Source organism: Mesoplodon bidens, assembly GCF_964165515.1.
Source record: "Mesoplodon bidens genome assembly, contig: HAP1_SCAFFOLD_105, whole genome shotgun sequence".
NCBI lineage: Eukaryota > Metazoa > Chordata > Mammalia > Artiodactyla > Ziphiidae > Mesoplodon > Mesoplodon bidens.
Window position 1 is genome coordinate 1,553,844 of NW_027671694.1, and position 10,508 is coordinate 1,564,351.

A 10,508-nucleotide genomic window follows, 5' to 3' on the forward strand; every position below is an offset into this window, starting at 1 on the left:
CCCCTCTAGGTGGTCACAAAGCACAGAGCTGATCTCCCTGTGCTATGCGGCTGCTTCCCACTGGCTATCTATTCCTTACACCAGTTTTGTTTTTCTGCTCATATATGTAGCAGCATTTCATTCAAGGGGAAAGTCATTGATCTGACTGGTCAAATTAAACACCATAGTTCAAGGCACATTTACAGTGGTTAGTTCCTCCACAATTTAGAAAGTAACGTTCACAATTTCCCTCTTCCTACTCTGCAGAACACATTGGTCATTCCTCCAAAGTTTCCACTCCATAGAGTGGACCAGGGATGACGTTAGCCCAGAACTGAGAGCTTGGCATGAGATGGTGTCAACCCCACCTAGAGCTCTGGCATAAGTTATGACCCAACCCAGCTCTACAGAGAGCTCTGCATGGAATCTTGTCTCAGCCATAATAATGTGATTCTGTTTTTCATTTGGTTTTCTTCTTTGCTTAACTTTCCCTGGCCACTCTGACAAACAAAATTTCAGGCAATCCTGGGCCACTCACTAACTTTATTCCATCTAATGTTATCCAGATTCCCAAGAAAATTATTAACTATAAAGGGGGAAATTTGGAACATGGTGAGTTTTAGGTGCCTGAAATATACAGGTAACTGAATCCAGTTAAGTAGCAAATTATTTGGATCTCAAATATGCCAGTAGGCAGGGAGAGGACTGGGGCTGGCGGCAGGAAGAGAGCCTGAAGGGGTTAGTGCACCATGGCTAGCCCGGAGGGAGTCCGGGGAAAGGGTCTGGAGCTGCTGAAGAGGCAAGAGACTTTTTTCCCTTTTGTTTCCTGGTGCGCGAGGAGAGGGCATTAAGAGGGCTGCTTGGGGAAGCGCCGGAGACAGGCACGAGCCGCGGGTAAGGCACGGACCTCGGAGACGGGCGTGGGCCGCCGCCGCCGCCGCCCGCCGCCGCCGCCGCAGCCGCCGCCACCGCCGCCCGCCGCGGCCCGCCGCCGCCGCCCCCGCCGCCGCGGCCCGCCGCCGTCGCCGCCGCCGCTGCCGCCGCCGCCGCGGGACCTGTGTGCGAGCGCGGGTCACTGTCCGCCCCGCCTTCCGGGGGGCCTGTGCACCCCGCCACTGCCGGGGTCCCCGAGACCCGGGGACGGCTTTCCCGGGAAAGCGCACGGAGCGCCACGGGCTGCTGCAACGTCACGCCGGCCTCTGCCGCCGCAGGCCCGCCCCACACTGCGCGCCCCTCCCTCCCCTCTGCCTGAGTGAGCCAGAGCCCCCGAATCAGCGGCTCCTTTAAACACGTCCTGTCTGAGCGAAGAACTGACGCCCTCCGGCGACCTACGCGCAGAGGCGGGGCCAGGTGCAAGGCTGAGACCCGGGGGCTGTGAGAGCAGAGACAGGGAAATCTCTCTGTGCAGCCTCGGAGGCAGCGGATTAAAGCTCCACGGTCCATTTGATGTGCCCTGCGTCTGTGGAGTGCATGAATGGACAGCGAATCATCGCAAATTGAGGAAGTGGACTTTGAGGACAAGATTTAAGACTTTCCCCCCTTTTCCTCTTTTTACAACGAATTATTCCAAATTAAGGAGGTGGACTTAGAGAGCAAGATTTCAGACTTCTCGCCCTTTTCCTCTTTTTACAACGAATTATCCCAAATTGAGGAGGTGGACTTGGAGAGCAAGATTTTTGATTTTTCCCCCTGCTCTCTTTTTGTGAATGTGTATGTGTAATCTTCTGTGTAAGATTCTCTCTGTATAGCTTTGCTTCCACCATATGACCCAGGGTTCTATCGGTCCGGTTTTTTTTTTTTTTCAATAATTACTTTCTAATTTTAATAACGCTACTATATTCCATACTTTATTCTATTTTACTTTACCTGCTCTTTCTTTTTTTCCTACTCTCCCTTCCTCCCTCCCTCCCTCTGCTCCTCCTTTCCTTCTTTCGTTTTCTTTCCTCCCTCCCACACTTCTTCTTTCCACTTTCTTTTTCTTTCCTTCCTCCCTCCCTCCTGTCTTTCTTCCTTTCCTTCCTCCCTCCCTCCCTCCTTTCTTTCTTCCTTCCTTCCTTCCTTCCTTTCTTCCCTTCTTCCTTTCTTTCCCTCTCTCTTTCTTTCTTCTACTAATTCTTTCTTTCTACATTTTCTCCCTGTTATTCTGAGCCGGGTGGATGAAAGGCTCTTGGTGCTGCAGCCAGGAGCCAGTGCTGTGCCTCTGAAGTGGGAGAGCCAACTTCAGTACACGGGTCCACAAGAGACCTCCCAGCTCCACAGAATATCAAGCAGCGAAAATCTCCCAGAGATCTCCATCCCAACACCAGCACCCAGCTTCAGTCAACGACCAGCAAGCTACAGTGCGGGTCACCCTATGCCAAGCAACTAGCAAGGCAGGAACACAACCCCACCCATTAGCAGAGAGGCTACCTAAAAACATAATAAGGCCATAGGCACCCCAAAACACAACACCAGACGTGGACCTGTCCACCAGAAGACAAGATCGAGCCTCAACCACCAGAGCACAGGAATTAGTCCCCCCACCAGGAAGCCTACACAACCTACTGAAACAACCTTAGCCACTGGGGTCAGACACCAAAAACAACGGAAACTACGAATCTGCAGCCGGCAAAAAGGAGACCCCAAACACAGTAACATAAGCAAAATGAGAAGGCAGAAAAACACACAGCAGGTGAAGGAGCAAGATAAACACATACCAGACCTAACAAATGAAGAGGTAATAGGCAGTCTACCTGAAAAAGAATTCAGAATAATGATAGGAAAGCTGATCCAAGATTCTATTTCCAAGATCCATAATCTTGGAAATAGAATAGACAACATGCAAGAAACAGTTAACAAGGACCTAGAAGAACTAAAGATGAATCAAGCATCGATTAAAAACACAATAAATGAAATGAAAAATACTCTAGATGGGATCAATAGCAGAATAACTGAGGCAGAAGAACGGATAAGTGAGGTGGAAGATAAAATATTGGAAATAACTGATGCAGAGCAAAATAAAGAAAAAAGAAAGAATAGAACAGAGGACAGTCTCAGAGACCTCTGGGACAACATTAAACGCACCAACATTCGAATTATAGGGGTTCCAGAAGAAGAAGAGAAAAAGAAAGGGACTGAGAAAATATTTGAAGAGATTATAGTTGAAAACTTCCCCAATACGGGAAAGGAAATAGTTAATCAAGTACAGGAGGCACAGAGAGTCCCATACAGAATAAATCCAAGGAGAAATACGCCAAGACACATATTAATCAAACTGTCAAAAATTAAACACAAAGAAAACATATTAAAAGCAGCAAGAGAAAAACAACAAATAACACACAAGGGAATCCCCATCAGGTTAACAGCTGATCTCTCAGCAGAAACCCTACAAGCCAGAAGGGAGTGGCAGGACATAATTAAAGTGATGAAGGAGAGAAACCTGCAACCTACATTACTCTACCCAGCAAGGATCTCATTCAGATTTGATGGAGAAATTAAAACCTTTACAGACAAGCAAAAGCTGAGAGAGTTCAGCACCACCAAACCAGCTTTACAACAAATGCTAAAGGAACTTCTCTAGGCAAGAAACACAACAGAAGGAATATACCTACAATAACGAACCCAAAGCAATTAAGGAAATGGGAATAGGAACATACATATCAATAATTACCTTAAATGTAAATGGACTAAATGCTCCCACCAAAAGACACAGAGTGGCTGAATGGATACAAAAACAAGACCCATATATATGCTGTCTACAAGAGACACACTTCAGACCTAGAGACACATACAGATTGAAAGCAAAGGGATGGAAAAAGATATTCCATGCAAATGGAAATCAAAAGAAAGCTGGAGTAGCACTTCTTATATCAGACAAAATAGACTTTAAAATAAAGACTATTAGAAGAGACAAAGAAGGACACTACATAACGATAAAGGGATCGATCCAAGAAGAAGATATAACAATTGTAAATATTTATGCACCCAACATAGGAGCACCTCAATACATAAGGCAAATACTAACAGCCATAAAAGGGGAAATCGACAGTAACACAATCATAGTAGGGGACTTTAACACCCCACTTTCACCAATGGACAGATCATCCAAAATGAAAATAAATAAGGAAACACAAGCTTTAAATGATACATTAAACGAGATGGACTTAGTTGATATTTATAGGACATTCCATCCTAAAACAACAGAATACACATTTTTCTCAAGTGCTCATGGAACATTCTCCAGGATAGATCATATCTTGGGTCACAAATCAAGCCTCGGTAATTTTAAGAAAATTGAAATTGTATCAAGTATCTTCTCCGACCACAATGCTATGAAACTAGACATCAATTACAGGAAAAGATGTGTAAAAAATACAAACACATAGAGGCTAAACAATACACTACTCAATAACGAAGTGATCACTGAAGAAATCAAAGAGGAAATTAAAAAATACCTAGAAACAAATGACAATGGAGACACGACGACCCAAAACCTATGGGACGCAGCAAAAGCAGTTCTAAGGGGGAAGTTTATAGCAATACAATCCCACCTTAAGAAACAGGGAGCATTTAGAGTAAACAACCTGACCCTGCACCTAAAGCAATTAGAGAAAGAAGAACAAAAATACCCCAAAGCTAGCAGAAGGAAAGAAATCATAAAGATCAGATCAGAAATAAATGAAAAAGAAATGAAGGAAATGATAGCAAAGATCAACCAAACTAAAAGCTGGTTCTTTGAGAAGATAAACAAAATTGACAAACCATTAGCCAGACTCATTAAGAAAAAAAGGGAGAAGACTCAAATCAATAGAATTAGAAATGAAAAAGGAGAAGTAACAACTGACACTGCAGAAATACAAAAGATCATGAGAGATTACTATAAGCAACTCTATGCCAATAAAATGGACAACCTGGAAGAAATGGACAAATTCTTAGAAATGCACAACCTGCCAAGACTGACTCAGGAAGAAATAGAAAATATGAATAGACCAATCACAAGCACTGAAATTGAAACTGTGATTAAAAATCTTCCATCAAACAAAAGCCCAGGACCAGATGTCTTCACAGGTGAATTCTATCAAACATTTAGAGAAGAGCTAACAACTATCCTTCTCAAACTCTTCCAAAATATAGCAGAGGGAGGAACACTCCCAAACTCATTCTACGAGGCCGAAATCACCTTGATACCAAAACCAGGCAAGGATGTCACAAAGAAAGAAAACTACAGGCCAATATCACTGATGAACATAGATGCAAAAATCCTCAACAAAATACTAGCAAACAGAATCCAACAGCACATTAAAAGGATCATACACCATGATCAACTGGGGTATATCCCAGGAATGCAAGGATTCTTCAATATACGCAAATCAATCAATGTAATACACCATATTAACAAGTTGAAGGAGAAAAACCATATGATCATCTCAATAGATGCAGAGAAAGCTTTCGACAAAATTCAACACCCATTTATGATAAAAACCCTGCAGAAAGTAGGTATAGAGGGATCTTTCCTCAACATAATAAAGGCCATATATGACAAACCCACAGCCAACATTGTCCTCAATGGTGAAAAACTGAAACCATTTCCACTAAGATCAGGAACAAGACAAGGCTGCCCACTCTCACCACTCTTATTCAACATAGTTTTGGAAGTTTTAGCCACAGCAATCAGAGAAGAAAAGGAAATAAAAGGAATCCAAATTGGAAAAGAAGAAGTAAAGCTGTCACTGTTTGCAGATGACATGATACTATACATAGAGAATCCTAAAGATGCTACCGAAAAACTACTAGAGCTAATCAATGAATTTGGTAAAGTAGCAGGATATAAAATTAATGTACAGAAATCTCTGGCATTCCTGTACACTAATGATGAAAAATCTGAAAATGAAATCAAGAAAACACTCCCATTTACCATCGCAACAAAAAGAATAAAATATCTAGGAATAAACCTACCTAAGGAGACAAAAGACCTGTATGCAGAAAACTATAAGACACTGATGAAAGAAATTAAAGATGATACAAATAGATGGAGAGATATACCATGCTCCTGGATTGGAAGAATCAATATTGTGAAAATGACTCTACTACCCAAAGCAATCTACAGATTCAATGCAATCCCTATCAAACAACCAATGGCATTTTTCACAGAACTAGAACAAAAAATTTCAAAATTTGTTTGGAAAAACAAAAGTCCCCGAATAGCTAAAGCAATCTTGAGAACGAAAAACGGAGCTGGAGGAATCAGGCTCCCTGACTTCAGACTATACTACAAAGCTACAGTAATTAAGACAGTCTGGTACTGGCATAAAAACAGAAAGATAGATCAGTGGATCAGGATAGAAAGCCCAGAGATAAACCCACGCACATATGGCCAACTTATCTTTGATAAAGGAGCCAGGAATGTACAGTGGAGAAAGGACAGCCTCTTCAATAAGTGGTGCTGGGAAAACTGGACAGGGACATGTAAAAGTTTGAGATTAGATCATTCCCTAGCACCATACACAAAAATAAGCTCAAAATGGATTAAAGACTTAAATGTAAGGCCAGAAACGATCAAACTCTTAGAGGAAAACATAGGTAGAACACTCTATGACATAAATCACAGCAAAATCCTTTTGGACCCACCTCCTAGAGAAATGGAAATAAAAACAAAGATAAACAAATGGGACCTAATGAAACTTCAAAGGTTTTGCACAGCAAAGGAAACCATAAAGAGGACCAAAAGACAACCCTCAGAATGGGAGAAAATATTTGCAAATGAAGCAACTGACAAAGGATTAATCTCCAAAATTTATAAACAGCTCATGCAGCTCAATAGCCAAAAAACAGACAACCCAATCCAAAAATGGGCAGAAGACTTAAATAGGCATTTCTCCAAAGAAGATATACAGACTGCCAACAAACACATGAAAGAATGCTCAACATCATTAATCATTAGAGAAATGCAAATCAAAACTACAATGAGATATCATCTCACACCAGTCAGAATGGCCATCATCAAGAAATCTAGAAACAATAAATGCTGGAGAGGGTGTGGAGAAAAGGGAACACTCTTGCACTGCTGGTGGGAATGTGAATTGGTACAGCCACTATGGAGAACGGTATGGAGGTTCCTTAAAAAACTACAAATAGAACTACCATATGACCCAGCAATCCCACTACTGGGCATATACCCTGAGAAAACCATAATTCAAAAAGAGACATGTACCAAAATGTTCATTGCAGCTCTATTCACAATAGCCCGGAGCTGGAAACAACCTAAGTGTCCATCATCGGATGAATGGATAAAGAAGATGTGGCACATATATACAATGGAATATTACTCAGCCATAAAAAGAAACGAAACTGAGCTATTTGTAATGAGGTGGATAGACCTAGAGTCTGTCATACAGAGTGAAGTTAGTCAGAAAGAGAAAGATAAATACCGTATGCTAACACATATATACGGAATTTAAAAAAAAAAAAAAGTCATGAAGGACCTAGGGGCAAAACGGGAATAAAGACACAGACCTACTTGAGAATGGACTTGAGGATATGGGGAGGGGGAAGGGTAAGCTGTGACAAAGCGAAAGAGAGGCATGGACATATATACACTACCAAACGTAAGGTAGATAGATAGTGGGAAGCAGCCGCAGAGCACAGGGAGATCAGCTCGGTGCTTTGTGACCGCCTGGAGGGGTGGGATGGGGAGGGTGGGAGGGAGGGAGATGCATGAGGGAAGGGATGTGGGAACAGATGTATATGTATGACTGATTCACTTTGTTATAAAGCAGAAACTAATTAAAAAAAGAAAAAAAAAGAAAAAAAAAAGAATAAATGCTGCCATCTCACAAGTTAAAAAAAAAATATGCCAGTAGAAGAGCAGACTAAGCTCAATTTAATGTACTCTTACTGGAGACACATGTAAATTCTGGGTCAATTTTGAAAAAGTTAAAAGCACATAGCTGAGGTTAAAAGAAAGAAAGGAACACCTGCATGTTTCCGAAAGTAACAGAGAAATTAAATCCAGACAAATAAGAGCAGACTGATGTCAATGTGTTCCGTTCCTTAGTATAGGCCTTATGTAAATAGGGGCCGGAGCTAGAAATCTAACATTATCTTGAGGCCAGGAATTTAGACTCAGGATGGAACAATATTGAGAAGTTAGTACAGATATCCTACAGAAAATTCATGAGGAACTGCTTAGTCCATTAAGAGGGCCAAGGGAGGTGGTGAGGAAGATTGATATCTCTTGAAAACCTTCAGGTACAGAAAACATCAACACCTCTGAAAATTAGGCCTGTCCTTGCTAGAGTTGTGATGGCCAGGTTGTCACTAACCTGTAAGGCCCTGTAGGAATCAGAAACTGCAAGGAGAGTAATTCAAAGAAAAACAGATGCAGGATGGGTGTGGCAATAAATCCTAGGACCCTACCAGAAACAAAATTAAAAGCACTCTAGAGGGAAATTTTAACAAACCAGGGCAGAGAGTATCCTAACCAGAATAGAATAATAATTCTGAGGAAGTTACTTTACTTATTTAAGTAATATTCAATGCATTTCCATGGCCAGGCCCTTTTGAAGAATTCTAAAACATATACAAACAATTCATTTACATCTTATATATCCCACCATCCAGAGCAAAATTCACTTAAGAACTGTACTGGTGGAAATTGGGCAGCACTATGGAGAAAATAAACTGTGTTTACCATCAAAAAACATGAAGGTAAGAAAGCTAATGTCTAATTTTTTAATTATCCTGTGGTTTCTTGAAATCTTTTGAAACCCAAAATAGAGAAACCTAGGAGGAAATGAAGATTTAAATATTCAGAGATTTATCAACTCATCTATAAAAGCTTTATTAATCTCTTCTTTTAATAACATTCCTGAGAGGTATAAATGTGTCCAGTGATAGGGTTGAATAAGCCTGAGAGAATTTCAATTGTTTACTATTCTTGGTCAGCTCTTAAGACCTTTCAGGAGCATCTTGATTTTCATGGCCTCATCCAACAAAAGCAGGAGATTTTAGAGAAAGTCCTGGGCAACTTTTTGGCTTGCTTTTGTGCTTACGTTTTTGGTTTTTTCACATTGGGCGGTACATTAGGCTACCTATTGCATACTCCCTCATTCATGCATGCATTCATTCAAACAATATTGACTGAGTTGAGACATTTAATTAACACTCAATAAATGATGTTTAGATGAATGGATGCGCTTTCTATCAAAGTAAGTGTAAGTACTGAGAAAAATTACAGAATGTATGATCCCAGCCCCACAAAAGCTTATAACTGTGTTGAGGATATAACAGATGCTGATGAAATAAATAATATATCATATTGGACAGTTTCTAAGTTCCAAAATGAGTTTTTATAAATAATCAGAGCCTAAGGAGGACAAAGAAGGGACAGTTCATTATGGGTTGAATCTATCAATAAATGTACATTTCAGATGAGATTTGAGATTGACCTCAAAGAAGAGGACTGAGATATATGAACAGAGAACAAAAAAGGCATGGTGATAGCATGTGCATAGATAGTGTGGCCAATATTTATGTTCTTCATTAAAGATAGTCAGAGATAACCCAAATGTAACTGTTTCCATGGGTCCATTCTCAGTATCCAAACAAAACGGCAAATCCTATCTTAATAAAATTAATGAAAAACACAGTCTTTAACAACGAGATTGTGAAGGAAAGGGGGGAGAGAAAGGCTTGCATCCCACACCACACAACAAAACTTATTGAATTATTTGTTTAATTTTCTCCCTCTATAAATTTCCTCTCCCCCTCTCTGTACCTGTCTCTTCTCCCACATCTGGCCACACTCTACCAGCCATCTTTCCAGATCTTTCCAGAACTCTCCATCCTAGTTTCATTAGGCCAGAAATTAAACATCTCACAGGTCTCCAGGATGCATCCCCATCACTTATTCCACAAAGACAAACAAAGGACACTTCTCAGGATCACATTTCTTTGAAGGAAGAGGTCATGAGGGTGATTATAAATAATATAAGGTGGAGAGCAGTGACTTAAAATACCATATTTCAGCTTATAATGTGAATACAGGGAACTTTGGGAAACTAGAAAATCTAGAAAGGATTCACTGATAATTATTTATGTTCAATGAATAAAATAAAACGTAATAATACGGCTAAACTCTGACAGATTAACTTTTTCAAAAGTTTCTTTCACACACCTTCACTATTGGGATGTTTGATAAACACACCTTTCCTTCTTCACTTTCTTCTTTCTTTGCAGATACTGGCACCAAACTTTCAAACAATAAGAACCTTCCCATAAGTCCCTTGCCAGGCAAGATTAAGGTATAACAATCCAAACAAATTTTTGAAGAAGATAACTGGTTGAAAGCATAGGAAAAGAACTGTAGGTTTGTCTTATTGAACAGTCACATAATGAGTAATGTGGGAGTTGGTTTAAAAAGTCTCTCTGCATGAGGGGCTAAGGTTAAGATTAGAACTTCTGAGGCCAGAAGAGCAAAATGACTACAACAATCCACATATTTTCAAGAGCTGCCCTTTGGATGTGAGGGATTGATTTTTCCCACTATTTTT